This window comes from Tamandua tetradactyla, chromosome 7 (assembly GCF_023851605.1).
Source record: "Tamandua tetradactyla isolate mTamTet1 chromosome 7, mTamTet1.pri, whole genome shotgun sequence".
NCBI classification, from domain to species: Eukaryota; Metazoa; Chordata; class Mammalia; order Pilosa; family Myrmecophagidae; genus Tamandua; species Tamandua tetradactyla.
In genome coordinates, this window is record NC_135333.1 from 4,806,501 (window position 1) to 4,833,329 (window position 26,829).

A 26,829-nucleotide genomic window follows, 5' to 3' on the forward strand; every position below is an offset into this window, starting at 1 on the left:
CTGGAGGTTGTAGGTTTTGGAAAATTACCCTAGTACATGGAACCTTTGTAAAATCTTGTATAATGCCCTAGGAATTATTTAGAATTTGCAGAAATAGTTTTGTTTGGGGTTTGGCAAGTTATGATAGGTAGCAATGTCTAATTGAAGCATGTGTAAGAATGACCTCCAGTGTAGCTTCTCAACTCTACTTGAGATAAACCACTGATACCTTATTTGTTACACTTCTTTTCCCCCTTTTTGTCAGGATGGCATTTTTGATCTCACAATGTTGGGGCCAGGCTCATCTCTGGGAGTCATCTCCCATGGCACCAGGGAGACTTTCATCCCTGGATGTCATGTCCCACAAAGGAGGGAGAGCAATGGTTTCACTTACACAGTTGGGCTTAGGGAGAGAGAGGCCACATCTGAGCAACAAAATAGGTCCTCTGGAAGTAATTCTTAGACATACCTATCGTAGGCTAAGCTTCTCAACTATATAAAGAGCAAGCCTCAATATTAAGAGCTTGGCCTATTGATTTGTATGTCCCTAATGTTTGGCACTGTATCTGGGGTTTCCCCAGTGGTAAAGTTCAATAGTTCCATATTTTTTCTTCCATCCCACAAGGACTTTGCCAAAACTTTTTGATTATTTACTTAATATACTCTGGGATGTATCCAGGCATTACATTAAGCTATACAGGATTAAAGGCCCTCATTCTTATTCTGGGCTCCCTGTATTTGGATTGTTTAAATGATCTATCCAGACAGGTTGAGTTAGATTATGTGCTACAGAAAATTATTTAGGTTACATTGGGAGATTTTTGATGACTGATTCAATCTCTGTACTTCTCTTGGTCTATTGAGATCCATTTCTTCCTGAATGAGTTTAGGCAATTTGTGTGTTTCTAGAAATTTGTCCATTTCATTTAGGTTGTTTGATTTGTTCATGTGAAAGTGTTCATAATAATATCTTAAAATCCTTTATATTTTTGTAAGGTTGATAGTAATATTCCCCCTTTCATTTCTGATTCTTGTTATTTGTGTCCTCCCTATTTTCCTGTCAATCTAGCTAAAGGTTTTTCGATTTTGTTGATCTTTTCAAAGAACTGCGTTTGATTTTGTTGATACTCTCTATTGTTTTGCTGTTCTCTGTTTCGCTTACCTCTGCTCTAATCTTTATTATTTCCTTCCTTATGCTCATTTGGGGCTTTAGTTTGCTCTTCTTTTTCTATTTCCTCCAGGTGCATGGTTAGGTTACTGACTTAAGATCTTTCTTCTTTTTAAATGTAAGTACTTACAGCTATAAATATCCCCCCCAACACTCCCTTTGCTGCACTCCATAAGTTTTGGTATGTTGTGTTTTTGTTTTTCTTCATCTCCAAATGTTTCCTAATTTCCTTTGTGGATTTTTCTTTGATACATGGGTTGTTTAAAAGTGTATTGTTAAATTTCACATACTTGTACATTTTCCAGTGTTCCTTCTGTTATTTATTTCTAGCTTCATTCCATTGTGGTTGGAGAAAATCCTTTAAATGACTTCAATCTTTTTAATTGATTGAGGTTGTTTTGTGAAGTAACATATAGTCTATTCTGGAGAGTGATCTCCATGCACTTGAGAAGGTGGTTTCATTGGTTTGTAGCATTGTTCAAGCCCTCTATTTCTTATCAGTCTTCAATCTAGATATTCTACCAATTATTGAAAGTGGCATACTGAAGTCTCCTATTAACTGCCTATTTCTCTCTTCCAATTTGACAACATTTGCTTCAATATTTTCTTATATTTGGGATTCTGTTGTTTGATATGTATGCATTTATAATTATTACATCTTTTTGAAGAATTGACCATTTTATCAGTATATAGTGTCCTTGTTTCTCCCCCCATAATAGATTTTGGCTTACTGTCCACTTTATCTGATATTAGGATAGCCATCCCAGCTTTCTTTTGGTTACTGTGTGCATGAATTATTTGTTTTTCATCCTTTCATTTTCTACCTACTTGTTTCTTTGAATTAAGGTGAGTGTCTTGTAAGCAGCATATAGTTTGATCATACTTTTAAAAATCTTTTCTGCCAATCTGTTGTCCTTTGACTGGAGAGTTTACATTTAAACTACCATTTGCATTTAAACTATCTAATGATAATACAGGACTTTCTTCAATATTTTTGCTGTCTGTTTTTTATATATGTCATATATATTTTCCCCTTGATTCTAACATTACAGCCTGCTTCTGTGCTTAGTTGTCTTATGGTGAACCATATAGAATCCTTTCTCATTTTCCTCTGTGAAAGTTTTCAGAATTTTTTTTTGTTGTTATCAGGGGGCTTAAATTTAACATCCTAGATCTATAACAATCTCCTTTGATCTGATACCATATGTATGAATCAGGGTTCTCTAGAGAAACAGAATGAACAGGAGAGATCTGTAAATATGAGATTTATAAAGGTATCTGTTCTAGTTTGCTAGCTGCCGGAATGCAATATACCAGAGACGGAATGGCTTTTAACAAGAGGTAATTTAATGAGTTGCTAGTTTACAGTTCTAAGGCCGAGAAAATGTCCCAATTAAAACAAGTCTATAGAAATGTCCAATCAGAGGCATCCAGGGAAAGATACCTTGGTTCAAGATGGCCGATGAAGTTCAGGGTTTCTTTCTCAAGTGAGAAGGCACATGGCGAACACAGTCAGGGCTTCTCTCTCAGCTGGAAGGGCAAATGGCGACCATGGCGCCATCTGCTAGCTTTCTCTCCTGGCTTCCTATTTCATGAAGCTCCCCGGGAGGCATCTTCCTTCTTCATCTCTAAAGGTCGCTGGCTGGTGGACTCTCTGCTTGTAGTGTTGCTGTCTCTGAATCTCTCATTCTCCAAAATGTTTCCTCTTTTATAGGACTTCAGAAACTAATCAAAACCCACTCAAATGGCTGGAGACATGTCATCCCATAATCCAGTTTAACAACCATTCTTAACTAAATCACATCAACCAGGGAGATGATCTCATTACAGTTTCAAATATACAGTATTGCATAGGGATTATTCTACCTTTATGAAATGGGATTTATATTAAAACATGGCTTTTCTTAGGGGGCATACTTCCTTTTAAACCAGCACAGTATCTAAGACAACCATGGGTATAGAAGAGTACGAAATCCGCAGGGCAGGCTGTGAAACTGGCAGCTCCGATGAAGGGTCTGGATGAACTCCACAGGAGAGGCTCGCTGGTTGAAGAAGCAGTGAATGAGTCTCTCTTCTTCTTTATAAACCTTCAGTGGACTGGATTATCTCATTGTGGGAGATATGTCTTAGTTGATCGCAGATGTAATCAGCCACAGATGCAATTAACTGACTGATGATTGAATACACCAGCCTCTGGTTTAACAACCAGCCATGAAATACCCTTGCAGTAATGGTTAGGCCAGTGCTTGTCTGACCAGACAACTGGGCATCATCACTTGGCCAAGTTGACACCAGAATCTCACCATCACAGTCCACTCCTTGTCAACCTGGCAGCTATACACATCACCTTGAAACATGCTTAATTTCCAAATAGAACACAATAACAGATGTATGTTTCACCTAACAATGCCTAACTGTCCTGCGTACAACTGGAAACACACCACATCTCTCCAGAATAGGGTGCCAATCCTCAGGTAACATTCACTCTTAAATTTCATATCCATGACTTAAATACTATAACATGAACAATACAACTTATGTCATATAGTAAGAGGAAAACAAGATATTTGCTCACATACAAATGCAAACATATTTATAACAAGACAGGGAGGAAATAGTCCTACAATCACAGCCCTGTTTCTGTAACAGGTTACACGGTCATATTTCATATTTATCACTTCCTTCTTCTACTACCCATTCTATGTTCCCTTTGCCCTCAGCAACCACTTCGGTTGACCTTGGTTCGTTGCCAGGTGGGGTAACCCAGACCTTCATTTCTGAAGTTTCTGAACTATTGGTAGTCTTGCCTGGATTGGGTTGTTGCAGTTTTCCATTGATTTTAATCACAGGGCATGGGAGTGCTAAAAGGCACCCTAAGGGGATCGCCTATATTCCAGGAAATCTCTTCTTTACCTCCAGATATAGTTGCAGTCCTATTTCCCCTTGATAGTCAGGATCAATCACCCCAGAAAGAACAGTAATCCTCTTTCTTACCTGTTGATTAAGTGGCATGAGAAGCCCAAAGTGGCCAGGTGGTAGTCTTAATTTCCAGTTCAATGGAACATTGTTTTGTCTCCTGGAAGGAACACTCCTCCTTTTGGAAGTAAGACCTGTAGACCAGCAGAGCTTAACGTTTCAGGGATAGAAAGCAAAAATTTTCCTAGTGGTTCATTAGGGGTGATAGTGAGTGGTGTCACTCCCATTTCTACCACGTGGTTCCTGCACCCACCCATGAATCCTGACTGTGGGCGAAACAGCACCATACAATGGATGCTGATTCAGGGAGCATACACAGCCTCCTGGAGAACACTGCCTCAGCCCTGCGAGGTATAGCCACCTAGTTGGCACCGTAATTGGGTCTTCAAAAGACCATTCTATCAACCTAGTTGCCTCTGGATGATAGGAAATATGTAAGACCAGGGAATTCCATGAGCATGTGCCTATTCCCACACATTTGCTATGAAGTGGGTTCCTTGATCAGAAGCTGTGTGGAATACCATGACGGTGGATAAGGCATCCTTGTAAGTCCATGTGTGGTAGTTTTTGCAGAAGCATTGTGTGCAGGGAATGCAAACTCATATCCAGAGTATGTGTCTATTACAATTAGAACAAATCACTGTCCCTTCCATGATAGAAGTGGTCCAATATAATCAAGCTGCCTCCAGGTAGCCGGCTGATCACCTTGGGGAATGGTGCCATATGGAGGACTGAGTATGACTCTCTGCTGCTGGCAGGTTGGACGCTTAGCAGTGGCCATAGCCAGGTCAGCCTTGATGAGTGGACGCTCATGTTGCTGAGCCCATGCATAACCTCCATCCCTACCACCATGACCACTTTGTTCATGAGCCCATTGGGCAATGGTAGGAGTGACTTAGGAAAGATGAGGACTTGTATCAACAGAATAGGTCATCTTATCCATGTGATTATTAATACCTTCCTCTGTCGAAGTCACCCTCTGTGAGCATTCACATGAGACACAAATATCTTCATGTTTTTTGCCCACTTGAAAGGTTTACCCACATACCAGAGAAGTGGGTTGCTGCTGCAGTTTGCAGATACTAAATATGTTGGAGTGGCCTTTTAAATGTATAAGGGGAAGATTCTGTAAAAGTTGTGAGGAGTTTGATAGAGAAAGCCTAGAATATTTTGAAGAGACTGTTGTTAGAAATATGGACTAAAGATAACCTCTGATGAGGCTTTGGACAGAAATGATGAATGTGTCTCTACAAACTGGAGGGAAGACATTCTTTGTAGCTGGAAGACAAAATTTGAGAGTGATGAACTTGGAATTTAATGGAAGAAATTTCCAAACTAGATGTGGAAAATGCAGTCTGGCTGCTCCTTGAAGCTTTTAGTAAAATGCGAGATGATAAAGATAAGTTGAGAGCTGAACTCTTAGGAACAAATAAAACCAGAAATTGGTGTTCTGGAAAATTCTGGGCTTCCAGAAAGTGAGACCCCAGTGACTAGGGCCCCATGTGAGGATTTATTCAAGCATGGAAGTAGTCAGCCATTGCAGGGCAAGCGAGGATTGGAGATGGAGTTATCCAGAAAGGATTTGTGGAAAGTCCTTTTGTGTGATGGGCATGATCCCTGTGTATTGCATAGAAAAATTGACAAGAGCGTTTTGGGATCTGTATAAACGGAAGGACGGCCAGTCTGAACTAAAAGGAATGGAAAAGAGACAAAGTGAAGGAAAAATATCTTCAGAGGCAGACCCATGGAGGCTAAGGTCTGGAGCCAGGAAACCTTGGGCCAGAACAGCAGACAAACCCATACACATGGAGAGGGTGAGTTTGCCCTGGAAGCAGAGAGCGAGCCTTCCGCTTTGTTGTTCAGGAAAAGTTGTGTCACCTCAGGCGTCGGAGAGGGTGGAGCACATAAACTAGGAATGGGGTGAACCTGGTTGCCACCCCATTGCTCTGGAGGGGTTGAGCATGTGCCCCAGAGATGGCAGAGAGCCCAGGTGCTGCCCCAAAGCTTGGAGAGGGTGGAGCCAAGAAGAAGGTGGTCTCCCTAATGTCCCCCAAGATTGCAACCACCCCAGTGTTTGGAGAGCAAAGCCACTATGTAGGCCCTTGATAAGGGCGGGACTGCCACTTTTTAAAGCCTTAAAGTGAAACGACTCTAAGACTTTGAAATTCAATGGAGTTTGCCCTGAAAGTTTTTGAAACTGTATGGGTCCAGTGACCCCTGTTTACCTTTCAATTTCTCCCTATAGAAATGGAAATATGTATCCTATGACTGTTCTTCCTTTGTTTATTGTCAGCAGATGACTTGTTCTGAGTTTTTCAGGTCCACAGTCAGAGGAGAACTAGGGGTCTCACTTTCTGGAAGCCCAGAATTTTCCAGAACACCAATTTCTGGTTTTATTTGTACCTAAGAGTTCAGCTCTCAACTTATCTTTATCATCTCACATTTTACTGAAAGCTTCAAGGAGAAGCCAGACTGCATTTTCCACATCTAGTTTGGAAATTTCTTCTGTTAAATTCCAAGTTCATTTGCCTTAGACCAGACCATGCCTCTAACTAATTTTGATGAGATTTTACATTGTTTCTGACTTTGTAAGTATTTGCATTGTTACTGAAATGTTTTAAGGCTTTGTGATATTTTGATGGAGCGAATCCATTTTGTTTATGGATAAAACATGTCTTTTTGTGAGTCCAGAGGGTGGAATGTGCTGGTTTGAAAATATTATGTACCCTAGAAAAGCCGTGTTTGAATTATGATTCAATCTTGTGAGGGCAGCTGTTTCTTTTAATCCTAGTTCAATACTGTAAGTTGAAAACTTTTGATTAGATTATACCCACAGAGATGTGACACACCCAATTGTGGGTGCACCTTTTGATTAGATGGAAATGTGACTCCACCCATTCCAGGTGGGTCTTGATTAGTTGACTGGAATCCTTTATAAGAGGAAACATTTTTAGAGAGAGCTAGAAATGAGAGAAACAGCAGAGCCAACAGAAACACCAGAGCAGAGCTGACACAGATGCCAACATTTGAAGAACAGAGACATGGATGTTTGGAGATGCCTGGAGCCCAGCAGATGTCACCATGACATGCTAATCAAGCCAGAACCTGGAGAGAGGCAAGGGAAGCAAAGAGATGAAAGCCAGCCCCGGAGAAGCAAAGTGAGGAACCTCCACAGGAACCGAGGCTGAAAGCAGCAGAGCCCAGGATCAAGGGACCAGCAGATGCCAGCCAGGTGATACCCAGCTGACAGAGGTGTTCCTGACCCATCAGCCTTTCTTGAGTGAAGGTAACCTCTTGTTGGTGCCTTAATTTGTACACTTTCACTTCCTGAGAACTGTAAACCTGTAACTTATTAAATTCCCCTTTATAAATGCCATTCCATTTCTGGCATACTGTATTCTAGCTGCTAACAAACCAAAACACCATATTAACTTCAATAGCATATACAAAATATTTTGTAACATCCCCCTTCCCACTCCCTCTACTTTTATGCTGTTCTTTTCACAGATTGCTTCTTTTTACATTGTGTGTTCAAAATCATAGATTTTTCATTACCGTTTATGTATTTGCATTTTAGGTCCTTAGGAAATAAAAAGTTGAGTTTACAAACCAGACATAGAATAACAATGGCATTTATAATTGCCCATGTAGCTCCCTTTATCAGAGATATTTATTTCTTTATGTGATGTTGATCTATTTTCTTGTGTTCTTCCCCGCTAAACTGAAGAACTCCTTTAGCATTTCTTGTAGGGCCAATCTAGTGGTAACAAACACCCTGGGCTTTTGCTTATCTGGGAAGGTCTCAATCTGTCCCTCATTCCAAAAGACAATTTTGATGGATGTAAAATTCTTGGTGGGCAATTTTTTTCTTACAGTCCTTAAGTATGTTGTTCCACTGTTTTCTTGCCTCCAAGGTTTCTGTTGAAAATCAGCATTTAATCTTATTGGTCCTCTCTTGTACCTGACATGTTGCTTCTCTCTAGTAAATTTCAGGATTCTCTCCTTGTCTTTGGCATTTGAAAGTTTGAATATAATATCTCTTGGTGTGGATATCTTTGAATTTATCCTGTTTGGAATTAATTGAGATACTTGGATGTGTATGTTTCATTAAATTTGGGAAGTTCTCACCCATTATTTCTTCCAATATTCTCTCTTCCCCTTACTCTCTAATTTCTCCTTCTGTGACTCTCATACTTTATATGTTGGTATACTTGATGATGTCCCACAGGTTTCTCAGGCTCTGTTCACTTTTCTTTATTCTTTCTCTTTTCTGCTCCTCAGAATGGATGATTTCAATTGCCTTGTCTTCAAGTTTACTGATTCTTTCTTCTGCAAACTCTAATCTGCTGTGGAATCCCTGCACAGAATTTTAAATTTCTGATACTGTGGTTTTCAGCTCTATTTGGTTCCTTTTCATAATTTATACCTCTCTATTTATATTCTCTTTGTGCTCATCTATAGTTTTCTTGATTTCTTTTCATTCTTTGTCCATGTTTTCCATTAGCTCTTTGATCATATTTAGGACCATTTAAAAGAAAATCCTTTTTCTGGTGTGTCCCAGGCCTGGTCTTTACATTAGTGGTTTCTCATGCTTTACTCTTCTTCTTAGCCTCGGCTATTGCTTCCCATTTCTTTGTATGTTTTATAAACGTATTTTTGTAACCTGGATATTTTGATTATGATTGGAATTTAGACTCTGAGATATCTATTCCTTAGGCTTGTATCCAGCTAGTGTTATGACAGAGCTTTCCTGGAATGCCAAGAACTAATTTAAAAAAGAAAAAAAAACAGGAAGGAAGGAAAAAAAGAAATCACCTTTCCCAGTCTTTACAGATTGTGATAGTTAGGTTCAGGTGTCAACTTGACCAGGTGATGATGCCCCATTTTCCTGTTGCCATGGACTTAAATCATCAGCATGTGAAATTCATCTCTGGTTGATTACACCTGCAGTCAGCTAAGGAGAGTGTCTTCCACAATAAGAGGCATTTAATTTAATTAGCCAGAGGCTTAAATGAAGAGAGCTCCGCAGCTCAGCATACCTCATCTCAGCACTTGATGCTCAGACCCAGGCGTTTGGAGATGCAGAAAGGAATCACCCCAGGGTAAGCCATTGAATCCCAGAAGCCAGGAGGGAAGTCCAGCAGACATCCACTGTGTGCCTTCCCATGTAACAGAGAAAGTGAGAGGAAAGCCAGTTGCCTTTCCTCTGAAGACCAAGTAAGTCCCTTTATTAAAAGCCAGTCCATCTCTGGGATGTTGCATTCTGGCAGCTTTAACAAACTAAAGTGCAGATTGACCAGTGTAAGTATGCTCCATACAAAAAGTTTAGTGAATAGCTCCAGGCCAAAGTATAAAGCTCTCCCTTATCCTTTCTGCTCATGTGTCTTGTCAGCCCTGGGATTATTCAAAGCTTCTGTGGGAGGATGGAGCGCTGCCACTTTCCACTCTTAGGAGTGGGGAAAACACTCAAGTTTTCTTTTAGAGAATCACTTCCCCCTGACCTTTAGATCCTATGGAGCTGATTGGTTTGCTTTTATCCCTAGTCACTGGAATGGGTTCATGTCCTAAGTCTGGCCAATGAGAATTTTAAGCACACTGATTGATTCAGGAATGAACATATGCTATAGGCTAAGCCTATCAAAGCCAAGACATTTGGCCCCAGAATTAAATTAGAGGTATTTGGAAAGATAAATTCTCTTTCCTCTAGTGGTAAAACTGATAGAAAGTTAGTCTGTAGACTTTGGTGGATATTTTGTCAGCAAATAGGGAATATTTGCCTGACAGTGAACTCAAGAGAGAGCAAGGCAAAGCTGAAGACTGAAGAATATTCCAGAAGACATTATGTGAGCATCTGGAACCAGCTATTCCTAAGTCAATCCCTGAATTTGGGGGGATACATGAGCTAATATATTATATTTCTGTTACTTGCAACTGAGAGTCTTGACTAGGCACTTATTTTGTTACTAAATTCTCTCTACTTGGGAGAAAGACGGCTCCTATTGTGATCCACCTCTTTTGCCTGAGGACTGCAGTGTTTTTCTTCTCACTTTCTCTGTGAAGGGGTTGGGTCTACTCCAATTTTCCATTCATGAGATTGGGTAAGGCTGGACATCATACAGAATCAACAGAAAAGCACCCCATGGTGGTGGAAGAACAGGTGCTGGAATAAGCAGGAGCTGCCTGTCTCCCCTGCTTGCCTTTGGGAGAGAAGCTGCAGCACAGGTGAGCAGCACCGAGTACAGGGGACTGACTAGTCTGTACCCTTCCATTTGGGATTATTATTTTCCAACCTTCCAGTGATGCCAGTGGGAACAGTGAACATAGGCTGAACTGGATTCTTCATGATTGTATATTCGTTGGGCAGCAGGGTGGGGGGGAGACTTCTAATGAAAATGATTGAAGTGGAAACAAGATATTCACTCTGCTGCCTAAATAAAAGCTTTAACAGGTAGGCTATTCAGATTCAATTAATAGTAGCAACACAGGATCTATCAGGATGGCCACTGCAATTCCTGTTGCAGAGAATGAATGGTGAGTGGTCCAAATGGATAGGAGGGCTCTGAATGGCACCTAATTTACAGCAGGAGCTCAGCACTTTTACTCTCTTTGCCGCTTCACTGGAACAAGGAGAAAAAGACATTAGGATGAAGGATAATGTGCTATAGACACATAAAGATGAAAGAGAGGGACACATTAAATGACACCTATTTGAAGGTCCACTTTAGGCTGTTCTGTCCTCTTCCCCCTGAAAACACATTCCATGTTATGTTAACCATCTCTGCCCCACTCTGGAGCTCAAGGTTCTGAGGCTTTTCCAATTTATCGTTGAGTACAGTTATCTAAACCGTAGCCTGCCATTTAAAGGTAAATGACCGGTTCATTTTACTGTCCCTGCTGAGAAAAGGGTATGGATGTATCAAGCCCCCAGTAAAGTGTAAATGCATGATGCTATAAAAGCCCATTACATATACGAAAATGTCATTGCAGCGATTGTTGCAAATAAGTCACAATAAACTCTGCCATCATTTCCAAAGACAAGCGCAGCTCTCCGAGAATTCAAGATGGCTGCCCAATGGCTCCTGTAGACGTGGCTGGACAGATGCATCCCCCAGCCTGGAAGCACTCTGAGGCAGGACCATGCCTCTTCTCCTCTCTATTCCTTACTCTGTAACCCTTACTCTACAGCTGAAAAACAGAAAGTGCCCAATGAATGTTGAACATGTGAGTGAACTTTCTGTTCACTTTCTGTTCTGTTCTGGGCACTTTCTGTTTTTCAGCTGTAGAGTAAGGGTTATATATAAGAGAATATAAATTCAGATGAGTTGTTAACATTATTTTATGATGTCATTTAAGTATTCATCATCATCTTCCATAAAGGTGCAACTGCCAAAGATGCCAGATCCAATCCCTTCTTTGGGGAAACTTTACCCTTGGACAATGAAAGACACAACCTTGAGATCTAACTGGGTCCCTGCAGCCCCAAGTGACAGATGTGACCAGTTACAACTTTTTTATTTGTCTGAAAATTCCATTGATACTGTGATTCTGCCACTCATGTGTAGCTGAATCTTATCTTTCAGGGAAAGATGTACTTTCCACTTAAGGCCAGCCTACCCAAAGTGGTAGCCTGCTGTTTCATGAATGAATTCATCTTCAATGCCTTCCTTCTGAGGCTCTAGGTGAAGGTCACTGTCATCAGCAACAACCAATAAATGAAATAATACCAGATATAAAATCAGCCATAAGGGTCTCCTGGAGGGAAACAGAGCACAGGAGGTTTCATTTGCCAAAAGCCTAGAATTGTAGAGGTCTGTGCAGAAGTTAATTATTATGTTAATTATTATTCCTATTCCATACACTTGATTAAATGATGAGCCCAAAATCTCAGTAATTATTCCGGTCTTTCTACTTCCCTGGGCTGCTGTGTCCTTACTCAAAGGAGGGAGTTGTGTTTAAGACTCCTCAGGGTCCCAGCTGAATCAATGTTTTCTTTGATTCTGTCAGCTAGGGGCACCCATACCCCTAAGTTCCAGACATGTGCGAATATATTTGATATATAAATTAAATTATTTTACATAAATTTTTCAGAATTTTTGTATAACAGAAGACAAAGTAAAAAGAAAAGTAAAGTAAGGTAGCAGAAAAGAAGACATGGGAAAGTATAATGAGAAGAAAACATCTCTATTACAATAATTAAATTCAACTTACCTAAAAAGGGATAAGGGAAGGAATGTATTTATGATAAACATGAATAGAACCTATGCTCACACAACAGAGTAGACACTACAAAGTGAATTTTCAGAAAAAATGGGGAAAAAAGCTGCCATGATGCAATTAGAAATCTTTACATAAATTCACATAACATAAAAGTAACCATTTAAAGTAAGCAATTCAGTGGCACTTATTACATTCACAGTGTTGGGCAACCACCATCTTTATCTAGTTCCAAAATATTTTATCATTCCCCCCAAAAACTATGCTACCCATCAAGCAACTGCTCTCATTCTTTCCTCCCCCAGCCCCTGGCAGCCACCAATCTGTGTTCTGTCTTTATGGATTCGCCTATTCTGGACATTTCATATAAATGTAATCATGCAATATGTGACCTTTTAGGTTTGACGTCTCTCATTTAGCATAAAGTTTTCAAGGTTCATCTACATTCTAGCATGTATCAATACTTCACTCTTTTTTTTTTTTTGGTTGAATAATATTCCACTTCATGTAGGTGCCACAATTTGTTTACCCATTTATTCACTGATGGACATTGGACTGTTTCTACCTTTTGATTATTGTGAATAATGCTGCTATGAATATGCATGCAGATGTATTTGACTATCAGTTCTCACTTCTTTTGGATATATGTTCAGAAGAGGGATTGATGGGTCACATTGGAATTCTATGTTTAGCTTTTTAAGGAATTGCTAAGATGATTTCCACAGCAGCTGAGCCATTTTATATTCCCTCCAGCGATGTCCAAGTTTGCCAATTTCTCCACATTCTCTCCAACAATTGTTATTTTCTTTCTTTCTTTTTTGTTTTTAATTATAGCCATCCTAGTAAGTGTGAACTGGTACCTCATTGTGATTTTAATTTGCATTTCCCTAATGACTAATGATGTCACACATTTTTCATGTCTTTTATGGCCATTTGTTTACCTTCTTTGAAAAAATGTCTATTCAAGTCCTTTGCCAATTTTTCATCACGCTGTGTCCTTTGATCATCATGTTGCTGGCTACCTCTTAAATGTAAACAGCACACCGAGTTTTTACTAGACAAAAGAAATAAAATTAAAAGAAGTCTCAGCTTCAGGTTATAATTGCATATAATTAAATACCATACTAAAAATTACCAGTATTGAGTTGTTTGGAATGAACAACATTTTCCGTGGTGAACATGTCCTTTTATATTCCTGAAATTTGCTAGAATGCTGGGATGAGCAGAAGGGAAATTCAAAGGGTCAGGAAGTGATATATGATTTCTAATTCAAAGGAATCGACATTTCTTTGTATTTTGATTTGCCATTTTAGACAACAGAGCTTTGATTTTAGTGACGGTTCTAGCCTTGAAACCAACCCCTTGTGAGAAATTCTTGATTCTAAGCAGGGTCCATCACAGTGTCCTTAAACCAAAGGTCACAGGCTCCCGAATGTGGATGAGGCAGCACATACCACCGATAGCAGAAGCATCTCTAGGGTGAGTTCTCCTAAGACCCAAGGGAAACACTTGATAAGCAGGATGAATTCTAAACTCTAAAGATGACAAATACGTACACTCTTCTGGGGTCAAGTAAATGAGTCAATAAGGGCTAAAAACAAACAAAATATAAGTGTCGTTTCTCTCCATAACTTCCTTTAGATCGTAATTCTTAAATGTTTTAAAATGAATTTTAAGAAATGTATAACAATAACTGTATAAGTGTTTATATTCCACACCCAGATGACTCTATTTCTAGATGTTTATCTTGGGAAAATAGTCAGAAGTGTGTGGAATGGTTTATGAATAAATATGTCCACTGAAGCATTATTTATAAAATAGGAAAAATTGGAAACAAACTCAATATACAAAAGTAAGGAAATGGTTAAGTAATCCTAACCCATTCGTATGATCAAATGCTGTGCAGATATTAAAAATCACGTTTTCAGAAATAGTTATTGTTAAAAGAAAGTGCTGTGCCTCTAATATCCAGTGAAAAAGGCAGATACACAATCATATATTCCATATAATTATAAGTTCTAAAAATGCATGTATCTCTATTACATAAAGATGAAAAAATAGAAAATAAATACACTAAAATGTTGACTTACTATTTCTAGATGGTGGGATTATGAGATTATAGGGCATTGTTCTGATTCTTTACATTTTTCACCATTTTATAGATTTTCTACTAAGGAGTATTGTATTGCTTTTAATATTAGAAATATTGAATAACTTGATGGTTACGATATTCACATACATTCCCTTAAAATGATGAATTTTTTTTTCTTTCTAAATCAGGAATGTGGACTCGATGTGTTGTCTTTACTGAAGGGCAGTGGAGAATTATGATTGAACCCTGTATTATTAAGCATTAATGACTAACTCATCAACAGATATATACAAAGCACTTAGAATCTCAACAAACCTGGGGACTGCAATGAGAAGTGATACCTGCTCTGGCGAAGGTGAGAAGCTCGTGTGCTGGGTGTTTGTGAAGGAGCAAGTTGTTCCGAATGGTTGCGCGCAACTGCCCAGGCTCACCCCCCAAGGAGTGAGAGGTGCAGTGCTAATCACGGGCAAGTACCTAAGAGCCAGGCCTGGGAGCCAGGCCTCTCTGACTCATGGATGCAAAACATTTGCTGAATTCTGCTTGTGGTCTCATGCCTGCTTTTCCATCAATCCTCCATTTTGTCTCGGAAGGAAATTATGTTAGTCCAAGAGGCTTGGTTTGTTATACAGTTGTACTGCTTAGTACTCGCTTAACATTCTGTTTAAGTGCTGACAGATTGATATTTTGATCAATGGTTGCTATATTTCTCCATATGTTAGGTTGACAGGCTGATAATATCCAAAGTCAATTTCTCTCTCTCTCTCATTTACACATTTCTATTTTCCAGTTGCCTTATCTGTGTACGTACCTCAAAAGAGGAGAAAGTAGGGGACTCTGTGATCAGTTGGCCCAATGTCTGTACAAGTGGGATCTTCAGGGCTTCCTTGAGCCTTAAAGAAATCGAGAGTAGAGCCACTGCCAGACTGTCACCATAAAGAGTAGAGCACCTGTTGTGTGAATGGCAGTGGCGTATGTACAGAGGACATTGACAAAGTCAAGTGTGATTTGCACACAGGGGATTTACTACTTAAAAGATGGGATAAAATGGTAAACGTTTCACTTGGTATTTTCTGAGTGAACAGAGAAACATTCAGATAAGAATATCACAGCATGGTATCATCTTCCCACATTAGGCCCAAGGACTCTCCCAAGCCCTGGCATTCTGTGTTTCATGTGACTCACTCAAGAGGTTATATGCCCCTTATGAAAAGACCACAGAGGTCCCAGCCGATTCATTAAGAGTACAGGAAGGTTCTCCTTTCTGGCCAGATTTTCCCATTTTTTTCAACCTACCGTAGCCCCTTGGGAAAAAGAGGGTCATTTACAGTGATGAATGTTTAAATCTCATTGGGATATAGTATAGCTCAGTGGTTAATAAGTGGCCTGGTTTCAAATCCCATTTCTGTTGTTGGCAAGCTGTGTCATTCAGAAAATTTACTTAAATTCCTTGAGCCTCAGTTTCCTTATAGGGGTGTGTTCCAGACAGAATTAAGTATAACACGTTAGCTCAGTGGCTGGCTGATAGGAAGCCCTCAGCAATAGGTAGCTATTATAGTTATTATACATCCCCTAAATTACAAAGGAGGAAGAGAGGGAGTGAAAGAGAGAGGAGAGGTGCCACGTGTGGGGAAGAAAGGAAGCACGCACTTGATAAGGTTTGCTTTCATAGTTGCCGTAGTTAGACTTCTTTCCATAGGAAGATCTGAATGCCTCGAAATTTCTTATTTCATATGGGAAGGTGACAGATTTTTCTTTCAGCTTTTCATCACTTTAAAGGACATTTGGTGACAGTGAGAGATTTTAGAGGCCTGTCTGTGAGCTGGGCTAAAAGTAAAGATAAATGAGACAGTGAAATTTTGTATGTGCCTTAAAGAAACCTTTTTTCCCCCTCACTGCACTGACGATGTAATGTTCTTTCTGACATTTCCTCTCCTTATAATCCCCTCCATTCGTTTTTTGTTGTTTTTTTTTCATTTCTTCTTTCAAGTAACAGCATCTTCAACAGCAGTTCAGCTGTCCAAAAACTGGAAAAATGAAAGACTATTTTTAAAGGATATGAACTAAAAATAGCAATCATATAATATATGATAATCCCACATCTACATACTGGTACATAGTAGCACAAGCATCATAATAAAACCTCAGCTTTCTTTGGAGAAGTAGCCATTTTGGAGAGCTGGGTTTTCTATGAAATTGAGAGCTTGTCCTTCAAAGCACCAAACAGCGAGAGGGAGAGAGGGAGAGAGGGAAAGGAGAGGAGAGGAGAGAGGAGGAGAGGGGAGGGGAGGGGAGGAGAGGAAAAAATCAAATATATTTTGGGTGGAAAACTTTCTAAAATGTAATTCAATTACTCCTGCTTTCTTAAAAGAGTCTGGGAGCTATTTAACTTTATTGGTTTCTTTTTGGTATTGAAGTCATCATAATGATATTCAATTTTAATACTATTGCCATATTATTATATAATAAAATTGTACTATTGTATAATAAAAACTCAAGTAGATAGGGACATTTGCCTGCACACAAGTGGTCCCAAATTACTGTGCTTTAAAAAATTCTTCCATTTGCTTTTCATACTTTTCTGTTTCCCCCTTTGTTGGGCTGCCAATAATTACTTCTTGTTAGAGTATACATCCATAAGAAGCCTTCTCTCCACTTTTAATTTTCTATTTCTGAACTGCTGTGGACACAGAAGTGAGAAAATCATACTGGTTACAACCATGTGTACAATAGGCATAAATACTTTGAGTGAGGGTCTGAGGGCTATTTCTCCTATGAGAAAAATATAGGTATAAGAAAAATATTTCTTAAGTTTTGTTCTTATGTTTTTAATTCCTTGTTTCTGAGCTATTTTCTGGATATGTGAGGTTCTGCAGTGGCTCAGTTCTATGTAAATTAAAAATAGATAAAGTATGATTGACTTACCTGCATCCACCCTGGTCAGTTGTAAGAGGTTGTATCAGGTATTCAAATATGTACATGTAAATACGTACCTTCAGATATGTAAATGTAAATACTTATATTCCGAAGTTATATTTCTTTAGTACCCTGAAATTTTCAAAATGTTAACAGCTGTGGATTTTGAACTGACATGAGATAAAAATATTTAAAGTCTCCAGTGATTTTTATGCTCATAAAACTGTTTCCTATATCAAAGCCAGTGTTTGATAACAGATAAATCGTGTCCTCAGAAATCTCACGTGCTATTTCCCTATTGGTAAACTTTCTTCTTCTCCCAATTGGTTTATAAGATTCACTTTCTATGACTGACCATTTCTGTTTAGGATTCTTTGGGTCAAAAAACGTTATCTTGGCAATGACTAGTCTTCAGGATTTCCTGGCAGCAACTGTAATGAGAATTCAAAGTCAGTCAGTTCGATTCAAAAAAGTTGGTCAGTCACCAAATGCCTTCAGATTCCACTGAAGGATGTTGCTGATTTACAGCCTCTCACCTGGTTTACTCCAGTGCTCTAAGACTAGCAAAAGCAGGTGGCAGGAAGCCACAGGATCCAGGGCGCATTGCAGCTGGCTGATCTACTAGAAACATCCCCACACTGGCCCCTGAACCCTCGGACCTTCCGCTGGCCTGACACTGTTTATATTACCTATCATGCACAGGGCAATCATGTGATACATTTTGCAGTCAGCAAGTTTATCTTATGTTAAAGTTTTACCAATAGAGATCAAGTATTGTTTACCCCAGGCCTGCTGCTGGGCATGTGCAAATAGCATCTGTGAACATTTTCAGCACACCTTTTGGACACCCTCCTTCATATTTCTTATTGCAATGAATGTTGAAATCCTTTCAACCTGCAGAACTCTCTTTAGCATCTCTTGTAAGGCCAGTCCAGGGCTGACAACCTCCCTTAGCTTTTGTCTGTCTGGGAATGTTCTAGTGTCTCCCTCATTTTTGAAAGACAGTTTTGCCAGAGTAGATTCTTGATTGGCAGGGTATTTTGTTTTGTTTTTTGCTTTCAGCACTTTAAATATGTCATCCCATTGCCTTCTTGCCTGCATGGTTTTCAGTGAGAAAGCAGCATTTAATCTTATCGAGGCTCCTTTATATGTAACACATCGCTTCTTTCTTATGGCTTTCAGAATTCTCTCTTTATCTTTGACATTCAACAGTTTGATTATCATATGGCTCACTGTATGTCTGTTTGGGTTTATCCCTTTGGATGTATGTATTCATGCCTTTTGTTAAATTTGGGAAATTTTCAACCATTGTTGCTTTCAACATTCTTTCAGCCCCATTCTCTCTTCCTTCTTCCTCTGGGATTTTGCAATGCATATATTGGTAAGCTTGATGCCCCACAGGTCTCTCAAGTTCTGTCACCTTTCTTCATTCTTTTTTCTTTTCTGTTTCTCAGACTGAGTGGTTTTAATTATCTTATCTCAAGTTCACTGATTCTTTCTTCTTTAGCTCCAAAACACTGCTGAGCCCTTTAGGAAATTTTTTATTTCTGTTACTGTGACCTTCAGTTTGGTTCCTTTTCGTGATTTCTGTATCTTTATTGGTATTCTCTTTGTGGTCAGCAGTTGTTTTCCTGATGAGCCATCATTTTCTGTTTCTTCATATGTTTTATGATTTTTTGTTGTAACCTGGTGTTCTAGTTTGCTAGCTGCCGGAATACAACACACCAGAAATGGATTGGCTTTTAATAAAAGGGGATTTATTTTGTTGGTTCTTCAGAGGAAAGGCAGCTAACTTTCCACTGAGGTTCTTTCTTACGTGGAAGGCACAGGATGGTCTCTGCTGGTCTTCTCTCCAGGCCTCTGGGTTCCAACAACTTTCCCTGGGGTGACTTCTTTCTACATCTCCAAAGGCCTGGGCTGAGCTGCGAGTGCTGAGATGAGGAATGCCGAGCTGCTTAGCTGCGCTACATTGAGTCTCTCATTTAAGCACCAGCCAGTTAAGTCAAATGTCATTCACTGTAGCAGGCACGCCTCCTAGCCGACTGCAGATGTAATTAGCAACAGATGAGGTTCAGATACCATTGACTCATGTCCACAGCAACAGAACTAGATACCTTCACCTGGCCAAGTTGACAACTGAATCTAACTACCACACCTGGGCATTTTAATATCTTAATGTGTTATCATTGAAATTTAGACACTAAGATATCTGTTCTCTTGGCCTGTATCCAGCTAATGTTAAGACAAAGATTTTCTTGAACATCAGGAACTGACCAAACAAAGAAAAAGAAAAAGAATGAAAACCATCTTTGTCAGTCTTTGCAGATTGATCTGTGCAAGCACTCTCCTTCAGAGCTTAATTTAACAATAAATTAAGAGAATAGCCCAAGGAAGAAGCATAGATCTTCTCCAGTCTTTTCTGCTCATGCGTCTTTGTCCTGGGCATGCACATGCGGCCTTAGAATTCCCCTGTTTATGCATATCTGAATGTCCCCTCTTCCATTGGAAACAGTGCTCCTTCATGGTCCTGGGCACTGAATGTATGTCCCACAACCAGCAAACCTTTACCCCAGGCAGCTGCTATTTGACCATCCTACAGTGTTCTGTAGAAGGTGTAAAACACTCTTCTACATGCAGGGTAATTTCTGGGAGGGTGGCCTATCAACTCCTTCCGCTGGCACAGACATACCTGTTCCCAGTACATGCACAAGGGTTGCTCTGCTCCCTCCAGCCCTGGGAACAGGGACCTACACTGGAAGCACCAGCCAATTTTATGCTGGGCCAGTGAAGGGATGGAGGAAGGGCAAGCCAGGGTGCCACGAGGAAGGAGCGCAAGCGTTGACTCAAGACTTGCCCTATTGCTGCAATCCTTTGACTATTTTCTGGCGGTCTGAGAAAGATGGTTCTGCCAGTGCTTGTTTGTTGTTTAAAGCTTCTGTGTGGGAACAGAATGCTGGCTCAAACCACCATCTTGGTCGACCAGAATGCAAAGCTAATTTTTAAACATCTACTAACTAGTTATAATATGCTAGCCATTGTACAAAATTCCATAATGTTGCACTGCATGTTAGTTAAGATGAAACAATGTTCAAATGGACATTTATTTGGATGGGACAGCTCTTTATTTTTTGTCTAAATTGTTGGTTTGAAAACTATCTCCAATCTGAAGTGGGTACAATGATGTTTAGGCATGGTGCTGAAACTATTTTTCCTGGGCTTCCTTTCTTACACCAAATATGTATTCTCTATCTGTCTGTCTATCTCTCTATTACCACTATCTATCTAATCTCTATGGACCACTGATTGAGCAATGAAGTAATCATCTTACTAGTTAACTATGTTTTGCGGATCTTTAGAAAGTCTTCCTATTAGCTTTCACATCATAAATGTGTGCTATTTGCCAAGTGTAGAAAATATGAAGAATTATAAGGGGAAAGAGTTTGTGGCAGGAAATCTAAAATAAGTTGTGCTCTATGACTGAATGTAAATCCTTAGATACAGTGAAAATTCAGAGATAAGTGGCAATTATAGGTTCCTTCATGTAGCAGGTAGTTAAAAATATTAAAAGAGTGAAAGACAGAATGAATGAGTGAAGACGGCATCAGGCCCCACCTTTTCCTAAAAAAACAGTATAAATGAATACCTGCAATAATTTAGGTCCGTGCAAAATGCATGGAATGCTGTAATTTTACTTCTCATATAAGATTATGTATTATCCTGCCTTTCCTAATTCTAATTCCCAAGTAGAGCAGATCTTAGCTATGTTCATCATTTCTGCAATTATTATGCATGTGGAAGTGCTAAGTAAATAAATTCTAAAGCAACAGTGTTAGCGTTAATACTATCCACTCCTTTCCCTTCTTTTGGTTTTGAACTTCGGGAAATTTTTTTTTTTAATTGGGCACTCGATAGTTGCCAGCATAATGCTGAATAAACAACAGCAATCTTTTGTCAACCCTAGCGTTGTAATAATGTGGTTTATAATTATTTATTAAAATTAAAAATCTGTGCTCTTTCAGCAAATACTGGGTTTAGTTTAGCCCCCTTAAGAATGATGAACTTCCTTTCCCTGAGGTTATGTGTGCCAATATTGGAAAATGTTTATGTTCCACACCTCAGTGAATGGACAGAAGAATAGCTCCTGAAAAATGCACTGAGTTCCTCAATATTTTGGAATGGCAAAGTGGTTACTGAGGTAGATTATAGTGTGGTTCACAGTTATTTGCTCCTTCCCCTTTAAGAGGCGCATACCTCCCTGTGCATGTCAGCCTTCTTTTAGGTGGATTTATTTGCGGGCTCCAGTGTCAGGCTTGGTCTTGTGATTTACTTTAGCCAATATCGTGTGAATAGACATGGTATCTGCCACTTCTGAGCAGAAGCTTTAAATGTGATTGTGAGAGTCAGCTTGGTTTCTTGTGCTTTTCCCCTTTTCCAAGAGAACAGCACTTCCATGAAAGAGACTGTTCCTTCACCTGCATCCTGGGATGAAAAAACGTATGAAACAGAGCCAGAAAAGATCTAAAGCCTACATATATCATAAATAAATAAATTGTTGATGTAAGTTATTAAGGTTTGGGGGTTGGTTGTTATGCAGTGAGGCTGACTAATAAATGAGATTTTGCTGAGATTTGCATAAATGAAAAAAAGGCATGTGTTAGTGCAAGAAAACATTACAATTAGTCCAGTAAGGGCTAATTTAAAAATATAAAAGGACACATACTATAGCATATATATAGAAATATATATATATAGCTTACTATATATATATAAAGTATATATACATATAGCTTACTGTAGCATAACATTTATGGAAGAATATACCTTACAAATTCATGATACCACTTATATCTAATATCTGAAGGAGACTAAGGAAAAAACATTTGCAGCAGAGTTGGTCTTTAATATAAATAAACAGAGCTTATATCAGAATAGATATTTTTTAGAACTTATATTTTACACATGTATGTTTATGTGTATGTATATTGGTTATAAACACACAATGCCATTGTTGATTTTTTGTTTTCTGTGAGATCTAGAGCTTGCTAAATGAGGTTTTGTCACTATTTTTCAGGAAAACATGATTGGTTACAGATTATGCTTCTGCATTTTGGTAGGTCTTCATTAAATGTCTATTAAGTGTAAATGTTACAAGGAGAAAATTAGGGCCCTGTGACAAAACTTGAATTTACAACAGTGCCTGGCATGGAGGAGGTGCTAAAAATATTTATCTAGTAACTTAAATTGCAACACCATAGAGTTTACGTAAGATGGGGGTTACTTTTGTACTGAGGTTTGTTTTTAATTATAAATAACCCCGCATCTCATTCCATAAAGACACTGGAGCAATTCACTCTTAAGTAGATGCCTCATACGAAGCCTATGTTTCCGTGCCTGTTTGCTCACACAGAAAATGAGAATCCTAAGAGTAAGAAGAAAATGTCTAAAATGTTTTAAGAACTTTTGAGCTTTGTAATTATATTCCGTTGTCCTGTTTCTCTGCTTGTTGAGTGATTTTAGTTCGTTTCTATTGTCCCTGTGATTTATTTAAAGCCCATTATGTGTGATGTCCTTTTCTGTTCTATGCCTTATGCTGGGCTAGACATATCTATCAGATAAAGATCCTAATTCATGTGTTGGAGAACAATGAATTGAGATAATGCACACTTTGAAATTTAGATCCAGAGAGGGATTCAGAAAGCATTTAATATGAGGATCAATTTCCACTTAAAGTAAGCACATAACTTAATTCATATATATATAAATATTTCCAAATGTGGCCTGTCACTGACTCCAGGGACCCATTCATACAGCTTCTGGTAGAGACTTTTACTTGCCTATCCAGCTGCCCCGTGCATGCTCTCAGAGCCTAACTTCTTTGTTCAAAAGTCACCAATGGCACTGATTGCTTAGGAGGCAAAACTCACACTTTTTAGGCCTGAAAAGAAATACAGCACCCTAATTCTACACCTACCAACTCGTCCATGCTGTCCTTTGCTCCTCTCAGCTGAGCTGGCCTACTGTTTGCTGGATGGAGGGCCATCCCTTCCCATTTCCCATTTGTCTCTTACCTGGAATGCTTTCTCCCTGACAACTGCCCAAATTTTAACCAGCTTTCAAGGTTGACTTAAATCCCAGCTCCTGTGTGATGTCTTTTATAACGACTCCAGCCTGCAGTGATTCCTAGAACGACTACTACAGAATACCCATATCTTCCTACTCTGAACTTTGGTGGTAGGGGGTCCCAACCTGGTGACTGCAGACTCCTGGGGGTGGGGAGTGAGGATGCAGAGCGATCACCATGGCTACACACATCTTTATGCACCCTAACCGTCATCTGCGGAATAGACAAATAAAAACACAACGGTCTCACGGTGAGAACCATCAACATTTTATGAAATCCAGAGAAAGATCCTCATCACCTCTGATGATTAATTCGTGGTTATTGGACTGCTAGTCATATCCAGTGATTTCCATTTTTTATGATAAACTCTCTCCAGGAGACCCTTCAACACCCTATAAATTGATTCTATTGCAATATTAGAATCTTGACAGGAGTATTGATTGCCTTCATTGTAGGCAGTCTCTTCTTTTTTTGACAAGAAAATATTTTTTTCAATTATTGGGACAGCTGTTTACTTCTCAGGCTCCAGCCCTGCCTCAGAGAATCTGACGATTCTCATCTCTCTTTGCTCAATAGTTTCACCTGGGACCTTTTTTTAAAAAAATTTATTTATTAATTAAAAGAAATTTAACAAACCAAATAAAACATTAAAACATATAATCAGTAATTCACAATATCATCACTTAGTTGCATCTTCATCCTTTCTTAGAACATTTGCATCAATTCAGAAATAGAAATAAAAAGACAATAGAAAAATAAATAAAACGAAAACAGAAAAGAAAAGAAAAAGATTATACTTACCATACCCCTTACCCCTCACTTTCATTGATCACTAGCATTTTAAACTAAATTTATTTTAGCATTTGTTCCCCCTATTATGTATTTTTATTCCATATGCTCTACTCGTTTGTTGACAAGGTAGATAAACACCTGGGACCTTTTAAAAGCCATTGATACCCAAGCTCCTCTCAAAAAATCAGAATTCATTCAGGTGGATGCCACGTGCAAGGGGCTTCCAGTATCCCAGGGTTGAGAACCACTGATCAAAGGCAATCTTTGCCAGTGACTGGCTGGTGATGGGCAGGAGATGCCACTCTGGCCAATGAGAGAAAGAAAATCTTCCTGGATGTTTCCAGAAAATTTTTTTTTTCCCGGAAAAACAAGATCTTTGAGGAAAGAATGCTAATTTGTCTCTTTCTCAGGGCAGTTATGAAAGGCTGGTGAAGTCTGGAGCTGTGGTGGCCGTCTTGAAACCATTAGGAAAGAGAACTGAGGACAAAAGGCAACATGCTGAGAGAACATGGAGCAGAAAGATGGAAAGAACCTGGGCCCTTAGCACTGTCCGTAAGCCACAATGATCTAACTCTTGCACTGCGCTGCCTCCAAACTTCTTTTCATGCAAGATAATAGGTACCTTTTCGTTTAGGTTGTTGTGTCAGGTTTTCTGTTAATTGTAGCAATGGCTAATGAGAATGACAATTTGACCTTTCACCCTTTCACCAGATTGCTTTTTGTGCCTGATATGTCTGAATCTCAGCAGAATACACAGCCTGGGCTCTTGCTAGCCTCTCCATTATAGGTATTTCTGGTCTCTAGGAAGAAATTTTAAACTTCTCAAGGGTAGGATCCACAGTTTGTTTCTTTCCTTTATCTACAACTTACAGGCCATGGTTGGCATCCTAAAATAGCAATTGATTATTATTCATAAAATGGCTATTGAATGCAGGAATATATACTTTTTTATTGAGATATATACTCACAAACCACATAATCATCCAAAGTGTCCAATCAGTAGTTCACAATATCATCCTATAACTGTGCATTCATCATCACCATCAACTTTGGAACATTTTCATTACTCTAAAAATAAATGTAAGAATAAAAAGAACACCCAAGATGTCCCATGTCCCAATACCCACCATTGTTTATTTATTTTTCTTCCTCGTATACCCACACCCTAGATAAAGAGAGTTTCAGTCACATGGTTTCCCAATCACATGAGGCATATATACTTTTTGTGACTATACAGCTCCTTCTCCAAAGAAGAATAATGGATTGCATGGGATAAGGACAAACTTCTGTGTGTCCTAGCTCTGTCCTCTCTGTTGTCCTACAAAATGAAGGCAGCCCCTCTTTTATGAACCCAAACCCATGAGGATAGCAAGAAACTAATATACCCGTCTCTTCCCGACTGAGGGCACAGTTAGTGTCAGGAAATTTAATAAATATGATACAGTACATATTTTAAATTAAATATTTTTGAAATTAAATATAATAAATAATAATCCCCCCTATTTATCCCTAATTATTGAGGTAGTGAAAGAGGAGCATTTATTTACGTTTATACAACTTTTGTAACTAGGAGTAAAAGCCCCCAGAAATGGCTAAAATTGCCATTTCTCTGTCTGAATGCCCCACTCATCTGTAAGCTCTGTGAAGGCAGTGGCCAGGTCTGCCTGCCTTGTTCACCACTGGCTCCCCCATTGCTACCAGGGTCCCCATCATATAAGTGCTTGATAAATACTTCATGACTGAGGGAATGGTGAACTGTCCCAAGGGTGACCACAGCTAAGGCAGAGTCAGCCCAGCTCATGGCCTGGCAGGGGCTACTCCTGTGTTAGTGCTACCCTGGGATTCAGATAAATATGTAAATGGATGTGTTAGTACATTTTGGACAAAGGGCTTCACTGAAACCTCACTATAAATTTGTTGGGCATTTAATGCTTAACCTGAACAGAAATCGACAACACTGATAAGATCTTCCATGTATGGGCCAAATACCGTGTCAAACACTCTGCTAGGTACTGTCAGGCATTGTTTCTTTTCATCTTCACACCAACCCTGGAGGTGCTGTGGCAAGGAGGCCCCAAGGAGGTCCCAAGGAGGCCCCAAGGAGGTCCCAAGGAGGCCCCACGAGCCACATCCCCTGGCATTTGCTCCCTCTAAGTGTGGGCTGCATAGATGTATGCAATTTCTATTGAATAGGATATGGCAGAAGTAATGGGATGTCACTTCCAAGAGTAGGTAATGAAAAGAATGAGTTGCTCTAGAGAGAGGCCTGTACAGCAAGGAACTGAGGAAGACTTCCAGCCAAAAGACAGGGAGGAACTGAGATCCTCAGTCCAACAGCCTGCAGGAAGCGGAATCCTGCCTACAAGCGCATGCATGGATTTATAAGCGAATCCTCCTCCAGTGAAACCTTCAAATGGGGCTGCAGCCCCAGTTTCAACACATTCTCATGCGCCATCTTGAGCCCAAAGCTCCCAGCTAAGTCGTGCCTGGACCCCTAATGCACAAAAACTGTAAGGTAAATGTTTGTTGTTTTAAGCTGCTAAATTTGGGGATAATTTGGTATGCATCAATAGA

At 39.4% G+C, this 26,829-nt stretch overlaps 2 long non-coding RNA genes across 2 annotated transcripts; one reads left to right on the forward strand and one right to left on the reverse strand.

Annotated features, from left to right (window-relative positions):
* The first annotated feature begins 1,220 nt into the window (after window positions 1-1,220).
* LOC143689460 (uncharacterized) lies at window positions 1,221-26,829 on the forward strand. Its single transcript, XR_013178794.1, has 3 exons — window positions 1,221-1,265; window positions 14,618-14,784; window positions 24,671-26,829. It is a non-coding gene; the product is annotated as an uncharacterized LOC143689460 (long non-coding RNA).
* LOC143689461 (uncharacterized) lies at window positions 13,324-17,920 on the reverse strand. The gene is made up of 3 exons (XR_013178795.1): window positions 17,879-17,920; window positions 17,698-17,773; window positions 13,324-13,391 (listed from the first exon to the last, which is right to left on the reverse strand). It is a non-coding gene; the product is annotated as an uncharacterized LOC143689461 (long non-coding RNA).